The following is a 14,958-nucleotide window of genomic DNA, read 5'->3' as shown; positions in this document are numbered from 1 at the left end:
GGTAATGATTTATGAGGGTTTTTGATATTTAGGTGTCTGATAAGAGGGAAAAATTCTGGTTTAGTGCCTCTTTGGAATTTAATTTCAGAAAAGTGTCTGGATCCACGCGTTCCGCATTGTGGGAATGCGGAACATGTGGCGTTCCGCATTGCTACAATGCGGAATGCCTTAATTAGTTGATTAATTACTTAATCAGCTAATTAAGAAGCGTTCCGCATTGTAGCAATGCGTAACGCTGCTCCCCAATAATTGGGGAGTATTTTTGACTCTACTTTATTTTTTTATGGTAGATTAATTTTTTTCTTAATATTAATGATATCCTAATTTCATAGTATTTTATTGTATTGTTACTCACAGTCCATTTTTCACGGCTAAACAATCATTTTCTTAATCAAATTATTTTTTATCCTTGTCTTTTTATTGCACAGAGAATGAAAGAGAGCTATAACTGTATTTTTAGAAAAAACATAACCATCGTCAAAGGTAAAAAGCAAAAAACATAATCATACCCAAAAAATTTGATTGATGCTATACCATAATTTTCTTGAATATAACATCTGGTTGTTGGTTCCGTCATATCATAATCATCATTATAGAAATTACAACGGTTAAAATAAATATGGTAAGTAAAAATAAATAAATATAAATGGAAAAGATTTAAGTTGAATAATTTTACTGTTTAAGGAAATAAAAAACCAATCATAAAGAAAAGTAGAGTTAAATGTATAAAGGATAAATATAAATGGAAATGACTTAAGTTGAATAATTTTATTGTTTAAAGAAATTAAAAACCAACCATATAAAAAATGTAGAGTCAAATGTATAAAGGATAATCGTTTATAACCGTTTGTTAAAATCGTTGGTTAAATAAAATTAATATTATATTATTTGTTAAAATCGTTTTTTATAATAGTTTGTTATTATTTTTTATTTCATTGCAATGATTGGGTAATTTATTACCCAATCATTGCATCTCACCAATGATTGGGGAGACAAAAGTGCTCCCCAATCATTGGAGAGAAGCAGCGTTCCGCATTGCTACAATACGGAACGCTGCTAATTAGCTGATTAAGTAATTAATCAGCTAATTAAGGTGTTCCGCATTGTAGCAATGCGGAACGCCACGTGTTCCGCATTTCCACAATGCGGAACGCGTTGGTCCAGGCACTCTTTTGGAATTAAATTCCAAAGAGGCACTAAACCGGAATTTTTTTCTCCTATCAGACACCAAAATATCAAAAACCCGATTTATGACATCAAAAAAATTACTTAAAATTTATGAAAAGAGCAAAAATTTGGATTTTTTTAGGCGATATTTTGAATTTTGTGCATTTTGTCCTTAACCTAGTTCTTTTCTTGGTTCAGTGTCACAAAAAAACCGGAACCTTTTAGTCTCTTTTTAATTTCTTTCCGACATTATAAAATCACCAAATATACTTAAATTTGCATATTTGAATTTCAATTATACACAATTTTGTAAATTAGATTCTTTTTCATTTAAAAAAATTCAAAAAAGTCTTTATAAATGACTTATTTAACTCTTTTCCATTTTAAAAAAATAGAATAAATGGCTTATTTGAACATTTTTTCATTGGAAAAGAGGCTAAGTTAGTATTTGTTGGTACAATTGAAAGTGAAAGGTATAGATTTGAGTATAAATGGTGATTTACAACATCGGGGTGAAATTGAAAAGGAGCTAAAAGGTTGACCTTTTTTTGGAAGATTAGGCATTTTTCTTTACTTGGTCCTTACACTAACAAGAATGGTTTTAGTAAGTTACTAGTATGGATCCTCGCGTTGCTTCGGAAAAACCATTTCTATAATTTTGACATAACCACTAAATTTAACGACACACGACTAACAATTTTTTAATAATTGTTCTATGTATCGTTAAAAGTAGAATTTACTTTAATAAAATACACGAGTAAACAATTAAGGAGGCATAATCATATCCGCTGGTCTCAACATTTTTGTCAGTGAATGGAATCTAATGGTCTGTCTATTGGGTTTTGACGCTCAATTTGAAGCCCAGAAACTTACCCACTCTTTTTATATGAAGGTTTTTATTTATAAGTAAGTATTAAAATGTCCGGCCAAATACCTCAAACACAGAACATCCTAAATTAAAAAAAAAATACTATGTAAGTCAATACAAAGGGCAATATAGAGACGCTACAAAATTCGAAAAGACAAAACTGATTATGACGGTTGATGGAAAGATCATTTCGTCGAGTTAATAATCATCATCATCTGAATCGGATAATAGAAATTATTAAAGTTTTGCAGCTATCTTTTTCAAGTTAAAATTATTAAACTATACATTTTATTTTTAAATTAAACTTTTAGTGGTGTGAAAAATTATAAAAGTACGTTAAAATGATAACCAAGGTAATCTGATAACCAAGCCATTTGTTCTTCAAATTTTAGTTTCATAAACAATTGAATTAACCAAGTCATTGTTTCCTGTTCTTATGTTGCGAATCAACAGATTGTTCTCTATTCAGCACATATAAAATGGGTCGAGCAAGAGGGTTACACAACAAAACAAAAACATCTCTGGTCTGACACAAAAGAAAGTTCATTTTTAAAGCTACTGTTTTATGACTTGTGTTCGTCTATTTTTTACTTTGACAAGTAATTCAATCAAAATATTCTTATGATTATTTTGTTTTTAGTTAGCAATTTTTTCTTTTTTCTTTTGTCTGATGGCCACTTCGTCTTAGTGTATTGTTGTGGAAGCCTTTGATTCATCGAGTCTCTTATTATTATCATTTTGGCTGTGATGCTTTCAACTTTCTAACCCATCTTTTGGAAGCATGTATAAACAAAAATAATGTCACTTAAAAGTTCAAAAATTAATATAAGCGAAAGAAAGTATGTCTTCAACTGAAGGCCGAGTGATGATTCAACATTCTCTGAATGTGTAGTGAATAAATGTTAATTAATGACATATTTTTTTAATAAATGAGAGAACAACTATAAGAGACGAACCTTTAAATAATGTTTCTTTCTTCTAAAACATTGATGTTTCTTTGTGGTTGCACTTACACTTGCACTAATAAGTCCTGAACAAATTAGAAAAATTCTATTTATCAAACAATTAATGGAGAGTGATGTTGTAAGTAAAAATAATAACAGCAAAGTAATTTAAATAGAAAGAACTACAAATGCATTGGGTATTGTTGTGGCCTCTTCCAATAACTGCTTTTATAATGTTATTGTGCAGGGTTAAAGTTAGGAATTAAGTGTTAATAGATGTGGATAGAAATCGTCCAGCCGAGCTTCATAATAGCTGCCAATATTATCATATCATATAAGCCAAGTGTCAAGATGCACATGGTTAGGGGACTACTTTTTCAAAAAGGGAGCCATTACAACCACTTCTTCAAGAAGACAATCATTATGTAAATGTACTCACAATAAAGTAAATGAAGTACAAATGCCATGTAACAACCATTTTTGGATTAAATTCCAATTGTACCCACAAATTCAAAGCATTATTGTAGGTTGGAAAAAGATTTAAGAGGGGCAAAATGAGTTGAAGCAATGTTACTGTTCAATGTACAGTGATATTGCTTCAACTTTATACTTAAGATATAGATTCGACGAATGGAAGTCTGAAAGTGAAAGTCAAATCTGTTAAATTTAACAGTGATAATATAAATAATTCAAAAGTGAAAACAAAATCCACATGGACTCCAAAAAGAACCTTTTAAACGACGTAGGGTCTGTGATTACCGGGTGCATTGCTGAAGTAAGAACGTGGTGAGCGGAGTGGGGTTCAAGGTCTGTTTACCCAGAATTATGGCTGACTTCAGATTTGGTTAGATTTTGAAAAATGGAGTCACCACCTAACTAAGCTAGGAAATGTCTTTTCTACCGACTAGACAACCTCATACGCTTATGGGTGAGATCATCGTGCATTATACCAAAAGATCGGGTTCGATGGACACGACCAGAACTCTTGTACTTGACTTGTCGATTACATTTATTTATTGGGCTTATCCGGTATATCTCATCTTAATCATAAATGCACTCCACGAGATAAAGTGCAGGAAAATAAACAAGTATGGAAAGCTGGTGAATTTAAAGCTGGAAATTGTGTTAGACGCGCATATGACTTGATCTGAATTGACATATGAGGCATGTATCAAATACTCATAGACAAGCATCTAATTATGGGGTTTCTATCATGTAGCAGACATAAGTGGGTCTTAGTCATTTTGCATGCACAAACAGATATTACAAAAAGCCCGATAAAAGAAGAGGACCAAAAGAAGGAAAATTACCCAGAAAATAAAGAACACCAAGAACAAGTTACCCAAAAAATGGGAAGGGGACAAAACGCAGAAGGGAAAGAAAGAAAAGAACTACTCAGACAATGAAGCAAACATAATAAAAAAACTCTTATATTAACTACAAGGATTACCTGGGAATTCAAGCTTGAAGATTAAAGAATGGGGCAAATCGACGTTCAGAGTAATACAATATTGAAGAAAGCAAAAAATGGGAATAATACACAACTGAAAGGTTTAAGTATAAGTTAGAGAAGACATGAACATACACTAGTTTTAAAATCAAAATATAAGGAAAAATCAACAAACGACATGTGGCAGAAGGATAAAAAATAGAAATCTTGCTGAAGAAGCAAAACGAAGCGCTAGAGTATAAATCTACTCGCCTCAAAAAGAGCTAAAATTTACCGAGGCATAAATACCAACTCTTCAGCTCATTTGCCGGGGGGGGGGGGGGGGGGGGCTACTGATGGATACCGAATCCTACCTTGACTACTATGGAGTCGAGTCGCATGAGATCCACTCTCAGACGATACCGGACTCCCGCCCAAAGGGCTAAACCAGACGAAACCGGTGGCTGAACTTATAAAGATCCGTCTCGACTGGAGTATTATCTCATTCATAAGGATAAAACCGAATCCCTAAGGACTCGGATAAAGCGCGTTGACCCTGGGAGTCGGACTAATTATCAAATATCTCTCGAATATCTTTCCTATTTGGATACAAAATCCAACTTAGGAAGATAACCTCTAACTTAGGAAGACGAGACTATTTAGGAAGACGTTCCTAAATAGGGCTCATGCCTGAATAAGGAATTATACTCCTAATCATGGTCAAACCATACTAAATAGGATTCACTTTCCTATTCCAACTCTACAAGGTATACTATCATCTACTATATAAGGAGTTTGAGGTGTGCCTAAACATAAAACTACATTCATATACTCAAAACGCTGCTCAAATCCTAAACTGACTTTAGCATTGGAGAGTTAATCGGAAAACCACCGTCCGGTTAGCTTCTATCCTGTTTTGCAGGTTAAATCATCGGATCAGAAGGCATACTCCATCAGTAGTCATTTATTACTTATGTTATTAAATGGCATATATACTCTTCTTTAATATAATATATTACATTAAAATAGAGCAAACACCACGAAAAGACTAAGTTAACACTGCATTAAAGTGGGACAAGTGCGGTATGTGTTTATAAAATTACTCATTTTATATTGATTTACTAAATTTTTTAAAATTTGTGTTTTTCCTAAATTGTCTATCACTCTGTGATGAAGTGAGTAATAAACATGGTGACAATATAAAAAAAATAGCTTAATTGGTGATTAACAAAAAAAAAGCTATCCTATTTTGGAGGCTAATAATCACCCATGACCCCTGACTTTTAGGGCTACGGTCGCCAGACCCCCTGATGTTTAAAAACGGGTGCTAAACCCCCTGATCTTTGTGTCGGTGCTCATAAAACCTCCCGAGGATAAAAATACCCCTGACTTTTCTGGTCAACTGACATTCTTAAAAAAAAAATTGACTGTGCCACATCATCTGACACGTCATCAAAAATAAAATAAAATTAAAATACCCAAAATACCCCAAATCAATCCAACCCAACTCAATCCAACCCAACCCATCCACCAACAACCCAAACACTCGCCGCCGCCGCCGACCCCGCCGTCTCCGGTCGTCCTCTTCGAAGAACACAAATTCTGTTCTTCGAAGAACAGGAGACGACCCGGCTGGGTCGTCTTCTTCAGTTTCTTCCTGAGGAAGACGACCCCGCTGGGTCGTCCTCCCGCCTGAGAAGACGACCCAGCTGGGTCGTCTTCTAATGCACAACATGATGACCGGAAAATTTCCGGTCTTCTTCAATTCAAAGAAGATGACAGGAAAATTTTCCGGCGGTGGTAGGGTTGTGGCGGCGGTTGGGTGTGGTGATGGTTGGTTTTTTGTTGGGTTAATCGAATGGTTGGATAAAATTGGATTGGTTTGATTTTTTTGTCTTTTTCTAAATTAAATTAGGGGTATTTTGGGTGTTTGAAAATTTTAAGGTATTTTGCTGACGTGGCAAATGACGTGGCGCTGTCAGTTTTTTTTTTAAAATGACATTTGACTGAAAAAGACGACGCCAGGGGTACTTTGGTCATATTTGGGGCTTAGGGGGTTTTGTGAGCGCCGACATATAGATCAGGAGGTTTAGCGCCCGTTTTTAAACATTAGGGGGTTTAGCACCCGTAGCCCTAAAAGTCAGGGGTCAGGGGTCATGGGTGATTTTGTTGTTATTTTTTCTTATTTTCTTAATAATTGTTTTTTTAATTAATTATTTTTAAAATATTATTTTTAAAAATATTTTTTTTAATAATCTTTTTAAAAAATAATTGTTTTTCATATTTTTAAACTAGTATTTTTTGTAATTTTTTTCAAAATAATTATTTTTTTAATAAATAATAATTTTGATAATTGTTTTTAAATAATTAATTTTTAGAAACGGATTTCAAAATAGCAATAGCTAATTATTTGACTGATTTAGAAACAGATTCAAAATCCATCGCTAGATCCGTCGGCAAGATAAATTATAGTGACTGTAGACACCTATTTTCCAGACAGGTAAAAAGTGATAAGGGACTGAAGCGTCCAATGATAATTTTCAAAGAAATTTGTCCGGGTGACGACCCATCGATTCGATTGTTTAAATTCAAGCATGCGTGATCACTGCATAACTGCGAAGCTTAGGGATTGAAATGTAATTAGCCGTAAATAGCCTATAAAAATTCAAAGAAAATGTAGTATAAGTCTGCAAATCAGACTAATTGCAATCTATCAAAAGTTTATAGACCAACTTGCAAATTTGACGGATTGAAATTGACCATACCCGAACCCATACGGTCCCAAAAGCATTTTTTAACACTTTCGGGCACCAAAACCAACTTTTAGACATCCTTTACTTAGCCACCAAGCCTAAATACAGGATTAATTTATAAAATAGAGATTTAATCCAATCCTAATATTAAAAAGTTATCACTTTACACATTTTCACTCATCTAAAACTCTACGTTCTCTGCAAGTATCCACATGAACAGACCTTTCCCGAAACGAGTGCTTGTGTGCTATCACTATTGCTTTGCTAAGCAATTACGAATTTATAAGTAATATTTAGTAATTATGCCTTGTGTTTTATTTTGAAAAACACATTCATAAAACCCTAACCTTAAGAGTGTATTTATAGAAAAATAACACATCTAAGGTTTATTCAAAATACGTGTGTTGCAATCAAATTTAAACGCTGCGTTTTTTATAAATTTTTTGAGTTTATGCATATCAAAGCTCCTTTTTGATAACAACACACACACATATATATATTAATTATTAATATTACCATTAAAAGATAATATCTTAAGAATAACACTTATCCTTAAATTCAAAATTCAATTAATATATACATATTATTATATGTAATACCCCGTGTTTTTCTGACTCGATTCGAAGGTTGGTTGACCGTATAATGTTCGGTTTAGGTTGAACACTAGCCGTGTTTTCACTTCGGTTTGTGCATGTGTTTTGGTGTCGGTTTGGTTCACACTTGTGTGTGCGATTGGCGGATCGTATCGTAGCTTTAGGGACGTGTTCGGACATGTATTAAGTCGGTTTTAAGGCCTTGACTGGACCTAGGACCGGACCTACTGAGTAGAACCGGTTTGGAGGTCCGGTTTGCTCAGTTTTGCTGAGCAGAGGGTAAACCGGTTCTCTGACCGGTTCTACCCAGTAGAACCGGCCAGAGGGCCGGTTCACTTTTAGCATGGCCGGTTCATTGACCGGTTCTGCCCAGTAGAACCGGCCAGTAAACCGGTTCACAACGGGAAAGCTTATAAAAGCCCCGTTTCTGAAACCTAATCAGCCCCCACTTTTTCCTAAAACCCTAAACACGATTCTAACTCATTCCCAACTGATTTCCTACTTTTCCTTGGTGATTTAGACATTCAGTAAGTGTTCTAGACCTATCCTTTGTTGTTTAATTCATCGATTTCCTTGTCTCTTTGAATTGGATTCATTAGTTATGGCGTTTGGTTGATTGTAGGCTTGTTCTAATCAAATATATTATGGGTTCTCTTCCCTTGGTTGTTCTTAATCTATTCCAAAAGGTTAGTGGCTCTAAATCTTTGTTATAGTTTGTGGAGATTGCTAGATGATGTGTTAATTCAATACTTTGGGTAGCTTGGCTTACATATCTGTTTTGCCTTGATTCTAAAATCTGTAAATGTTAATCGGTGTGGTTATTGGCTTGTTCTTGTCACTAATACATTGGGTGGATTGATTTGCTTAAGTTAATTGGAGGATTAATGCTTTGGGTAATGTTTTGAATTGAAATTCTTGTTTTAAGCTTTTATTACAATCTGGAAATCTTTGAGTAAATAAATCATAGGTTGTAGATGTTAATCAATACATTGGGTCGGTTAAAGGAATTGTGCTTATGACATCGTACTATCAATTGATTAACATTGTTGGATTAAATTCTATTTTGAAGTTTAAGTTAAAAGCTGGAAATCTCCTTTGAAGGGTAAATAGGTTAATAACTAGCAACTAATACATTGGGGGATTTGTGATATTTTGACTAAGGCTTAATCATAGGTGAATTAAGGTTTTACAAAGGTTTAATTCGCTGTTTTGAATTGTTAACCTTGCTGGAAATTATTTGCAAAGGTTAGTTTAAAGCATTTGAGATGTTACTTGGGTGATATTGAATTAAAGGCTTAGCAAACGTTGTGGCTTGTATTTTGCTCACTTAGGGTGATTGTAACCAAGTTACTAAGGGCTGAAAAGTGTTTTAAAATAATGATTTAATCTCGTTACAAACGTTAGCTTATCTTAAGTTGTGGTTTATCAATGGGTTTAATGAGATATAAGGCATGTAAGGTGTTAAATGGTTATTTTGCGTTCGGTCAACCTATTTTAGGTTCAAGATAAACTTGAAAGGTGTTGAATCTAATCGAGTCTATTTAAGTGATATATTTAAGTGTATGTACCTTGGGTGTTACTTGCCAAGTGTTGGCAAGCTTGTTTGGCTAAATTATGTTTTGGCATTGTTAAGTTAGGGTATGAGTTCTTATTAAAATAACTTTGGTTTCATTTAAGATTTGATTTAAGACTTTGGTTTTAACTTTGGTTTATGGATGGGTCGGGTTAGACGTGGTCTCCCGACATGTGATGTTGAGCTATACTGCAGTTAAGGCTAACACACTACTTTGGGAAATCTTTTGATTTTAAATAAAGTATTTAAGCTATGAAAGGACTTTGGTTTTGTTTTAAAGATAAGAACTCACCTAAACTTAATTTGTCTAACTTTGTTATTTGGTTTGAATGAAATATTTTGGATATACATTGGTTGTACTTGGTCACCTTGGTTGATTCTTTGGTTGTGTTCGAGATGCTAGTCCTATGTGGTGTCTAGTATTCTTAGAGTTAGGGCTTGTTCGAATTTTAACTTGTATAATGTTTTAGACCCGTCGACTGCTCGTGCTTCGGAGTCTACGCAGGGTTAGCTGTTTGCCAAGATTCACGTGGATAAGCAAGCAGTGAGTTTGTAGTGCTATTTACCGCTTTATTAAGTACCACATTTTATTTTAGTATTATAAATGTTTTGGAACTGTTTTAAGCGATTATGGATCTGGATTGAAACGAGCTACTCGATAGGCTTGTATCGAGACTGTGTGCACCGGTATATACTCTGGGATCGGCAGACTGTGGTCTTGCTTACGCTGGTAATTTGACGAGGATTAGTTCCCGTCCACTCTGGGTTTATTTTTCAGTATGCTATGTCATACTTACGCTGGGATCATTTCAATACTGTTTTTCCATAATCATACTATATTAGTATAAAATGTTTTGATTTAAGGGTTTTAAACTTAATAAATGTAAATAGTATTGCGAACTCATCTCAGTATATCTGACCCTGTTGTTTTCCCAATTTTTCCAGGTTTATGATTTAAAAGCTTGGTCATCTCCAATTTTTGATTCTTGGAGGTTTTTATGTTAATAAAACTACTCTATTGTTTTAAACTCTTAGACCGCAGTAGGACTAGTATTTGTTTTGATTATCGTACTCTGAATTGTCGGATTGGTCCGATTATTTTATTATTACCTTTGGTATGTATACTCTGGATTTATCTCGTTATATATAAAACATGCTGTTGAGATCGGTTCAGCTGAGTATTTCAGATATTTAAGTTGTTTATATTAGAACTGTGATATAAATTGCTAGACTTAGGTTGGAGTCTCGGTTGCACCCGAGCAGTGTTTCTGCAGGTTTATATGTTTGATTGTTTTCCGCGAGGCTTGCTACGGGTTTTGGTACGACCATACCCATACCCTAGCGCCGGTCGCGATCCATGAAATTGGGTCGTGACATTATATATATTACGAATTATATATATAATAATCTATTAATAACTTTATTCTATTAGGCTTGTACAACCCATAACTGTTTTTTGACTCTTAGTGTTCGACCCTTTAAGTTCATATAACGTTGTCAGTGGACTCAAAATCTCTATTTCGACCCATAAGTCATAAGTAGCCTCTAGTAAGACATTATGACAATCCAAGTCATATGAGATTATCTGATTTAACCTTAATATAATATTTTAATCCCTTTTTCTCACGATATCCAGATTGAATATAAGGCATAATATTGTCATCCATATAATAATCAATTATTAGTTTACTGATGCTAAGTATACTTAAAATGATAACTCTTTATCAATTCATTTAGCATAGCCATGTATTTTCTTCAGTCTATCTTTTCAAGGGGCTCATAGATATCGGAAATAATTGAGGGACCAATTTCTTCTCAGTCACTCACATTTCTCACATAGTTACTTTTATATCCAACGACAATCTATTCCATTATCATATTTAAGATAATATAAGACTGCATCAAAATGTGAAATAGTTATGTAGAAATTCATGGTGATTTCAAGGTAAAAGGATTGGTTTAATATTACTATAATGAGAGATATTTATGACAATGATCTATATAGTATTCTCATGATGGGTCATTCAATGCTTCATTTCTTAAATGGAACCTATGATTTGATTTAATACTCATATACATGATTAGTAAAATATAATCATCAGTCAACATCATACTAGTGTTAATGTACTATTAAGACTAGGGATAATTTGAATATAATTCTTTATTAATCCTAAGAGTTTTACTATCAAGTCACATACTTGATGACCTTAAGAAGAATTAACCATTCAAGCATATAAATAATATATGATGATAACAAAAATTCCAACTAATAAATAATAAAAGATAAAGTCAATACATGGTTAAACATGATTGACCTAGTGCATAAAACTGACACATAAACCCTAGAATTTCTTATTGTTGGCTGAACCATCCACGCCCCATACACACAAACACCAGTCTTTCAAGCAAGCTAAGACGTTTCAATCTCTCAAAGACGCCCTACTGCGCGTTGATTTGAAGCTAGATTCCACATTCGGATCATTAGAAAACAAGCCAAGTACTCAAAACGGTACTTCTGAGGACCCATAGCTTCATATCACTTTATTTATTATCTTATGCCATAATTGTTGTATTGGTATGTCGTAGGATGCATGCTTAGATTTTTTAGTTGTTTTTCTTATAAACTGCCATAATGTTTTCTAGATATTTCCAGAGCTGATTCTACCTTTTTTTGTGTTTTCATGCTCGTATGAGCTCAGAATTGGGCCCCGTTTGAGACCACATGTATGGATTTAGTTGTAGTTTTACAATACCTGCTGCAATGGGCCTGCCCCTATTTATTTCGGGCCTCGAAGCCCAAACTTGTAACCCGGTAAGCCAACCGTGCCCTAAAGCCCACAACCGACATAACCATAATCTTCCAAATGGGATTTCGGGTTTGTGTGAAATCAGAATCGACTCCGGTTCAAACCAGTGGGTTGTATCAACGAGTGGAGACAATCCAAGCCATACAAGAGGCATTTCCTAATCGACTCCGGTTCAAACCAGAATTAGGCCCCCGAACCCTGCTCTACTCACAACGACGGATTTTGAATCGACGCTAAAATCCGTCACTAATATCATGTTTTTCACTGGTGTACCCTACTATTGAAATTTATCACACTTTTGAATCCTGCAAATTTTAGATGAAAATTCGTGATAAATTTAGATTTTTTTAAAGGACGTGATAAAATTGAAAAGGAGGGTAAAAGCGGTGCTTTATTATGTAATCAACTCTTACGATAATTTTCTGCCATATTATTTTCTGTTAGTCTAGTCAGCAAAATCATCGGATTTTGAAATGATGATAGATTTGAAAAAAAATTAAAACATGATGTTTTCATATGACAGATTTTAAAGGTCGTGATAAAAATGAAAAAAACAATTGTACAGATGTTGTTTTAATAAGAATTATCCCATAATGTTTTATCAATAATTTAATTTTACTTGTAAATTAATTAAAAATGTTAGGATTTTCTACAAATATGAACTATTTTATAATAAAAATATAGATGATATTAAATTATATCTTATTTCTATCAAATTAGACCTTTTTGCAACTTACAAATAGCAAAAGATATATTTTTTAAAAAAGTCAAAATATAAAACTGTCATTATATATATTTGTCGCATTTGGCTACGACACAAGAGTTAAGAAAGTAATAATTTGTCTTAATTTATAAACACTTTTACTAATTTAATCATATTCTGTAACTTGTTGACATTTATGACTACCAGTATTATTTGTGTTATTATATTCTTTCAATAAATTAATTAAAAATAATAATTAATATTCTTTTAATATTTTAAAGTAATAAATACTAAAATAATAAAAAGGATAATTTGGAGCGCGATGCAGTTCCCCCTCCCCCCAAACCCTAACCGCCGTGTGCCGCCACCTTCAGGTCATCCACCATCTTCAGGTCATCCAATCCGTCCCTCAGCTAATGCCTTATCTGTCTCTCGACCATCTGTGCTCTACTTTGAGAACTTTCCGGTGAATTGGTTTTACTCGGATCTACAACGAGCTTTTGCAAAATATCTAATTCGAGGGAGAGTTACTATCGCACGTAAACTTAATCGTTCGAATCGCCGTTTTGGATTTCTGCACCTGGAACAGGATCAAGACATCGGTGATACCCTATACAGATTGAACAATGTTCATATTGGAGCAATGAATATTAGGGCTTACGTATCTAAGTTCCCTAATCCAAACCCTAAACCCATGCAACCTCGCCCTGCTCCATTGAAACCAGCAGCTGTCCACGACTTTATACCATCAATTAGGGATTCTCGGTCTTATGCCCAGGTTGTGAACAAAAATCCTATTGTTTACGTACCCACATCTGATTATTCCAATCATACTTCATGTTCAGCTATAGTTACAGTTTCAAAATTTGAGGATCTTTTGAACGTTGCTAGTTACCTCACGAATAGGGGTGTTCTTTATGAATCCTTCTCTCTGCTTGGAGGTTTATATGTCCTTATTAATTTCTTTAATGCAGCAGATAAAGAACAGTTTGCGTTACTCTTTCCATCATTATTGCCTTTCTTCAAAGCTTTATTTCCTTGGAATGGACAATTTACTTCAGGAGAAAGATTTGTCTGGATATCTATCTCAGGTGTTCCAATTTTGGCATGGGAGGAAAACTTTTTTAAGCTCATTGGTAACAGGGTGGGTAACACCATTTGTGTTCACCCTGCGGTCCTTTCAAAAGAACGCATGGAATCTGGCTCGGTTCTCATCTCGACCTCCTTATCGCGCATTGATTGTGAACTTCTCATCTCAGTTCAGGATTCTGAGTCTTTTGTTCATGTTTATGAAACAGAAATTCCGGTTGTTATGGATAATACGGTGGAATTATCATCTTCAGACTCAGAGAGCACCGAGTCTGCTGACACTGCAGATGATGATCAGACTTCCCCAATCTCTGATTTACAGGCTGATTCAGTCAATTTGGCTGAAGATTCTGCGAATAACTCTTCCAATCATAAGCTTGGCAACGATCAGACTTCTCCTATAAACAGCTTTTGTGCGTTATCAGATGATGTGAATTCTATCAACTCGAAAGCTACCTTTCCTAATCCTGACTTGGTCAATATTACCCAGAGGAGCAAAGTAAAAGCTTTACATCACACTGGATCGGTTTTTACTTGCTCTCAACATTCCAAGGATTCGCAGATTGGTTCCGACGGTATTATTGCAAACTGCAATACCCGTAATAGATTTTCAGCCTCCAAATCTACTGATCTAGAGGAGGAGATTAAGAAGACTTGGCAAGCGGGCTTTAGTTTGGGATTTTTCTCAGCAGAAAAAGAAGCAGACACCATCAGATTTTTAACGTTACAGGTATCACAAGGAAACCGAAACCTACAGAAGGTTTAATCGGTCTTCTTCTCTCAAGGTTTTGTAAATTCTTTATGTCGTTTACATTTAACTTTATTTCGTGGAACTGTCGTGGGGGTTTATCTTTTGCTAGAAAACAAAGGGCAATTCGCTCTTTTATTTCTCAGCATCATTTATCTTTAGCTGGAATCATTGAGACTAAACGAGAATTGATAGATGATTTTATCGTTAGTCGTTTATGGCCTAACTTTGATTATAGTTTTTGTTTCTCTCCATCTTCGGGAGCCTCCGGCGGGCTATTATGT

At 34.4% G+C, this 14,958-nt stretch overlaps 1 long non-coding RNA gene across 1 annotated transcript; it reads left to right on the top strand.

The window, feature by feature from the left end:
• Positions 1 to 8,211: 8,211 nt before the first annotated feature.
• Positions 8,212 to 10,465, top strand: LOC126670707 (uncharacterized). The gene is made up of 4 exons (XR_007638778.2): positions 8,212 to 8,281; positions 8,377 to 8,440; positions 9,798 to 9,871; positions 10,273 to 10,465. It is a non-coding gene; the product is annotated as an uncharacterized LOC126670707 (long non-coding RNA).
• Positions 10,466 to 14,958: the final 4,493 nt, after the last annotated feature.

Source organism: Mercurialis annua, linkage group LG2 (genome assembly GCF_937616625.2).
Source record: "Mercurialis annua linkage group LG2, ddMerAnnu1.2, whole genome shotgun sequence".
In the NCBI taxonomy this organism is placed as follows: domain Eukaryota; kingdom Viridiplantae; phylum Streptophyta; class Magnoliopsida; order Malpighiales; family Euphorbiaceae; genus Mercurialis; species Mercurialis annua.
This window is presented reverse-complemented; position numbering and strand designations above follow the sequence as displayed.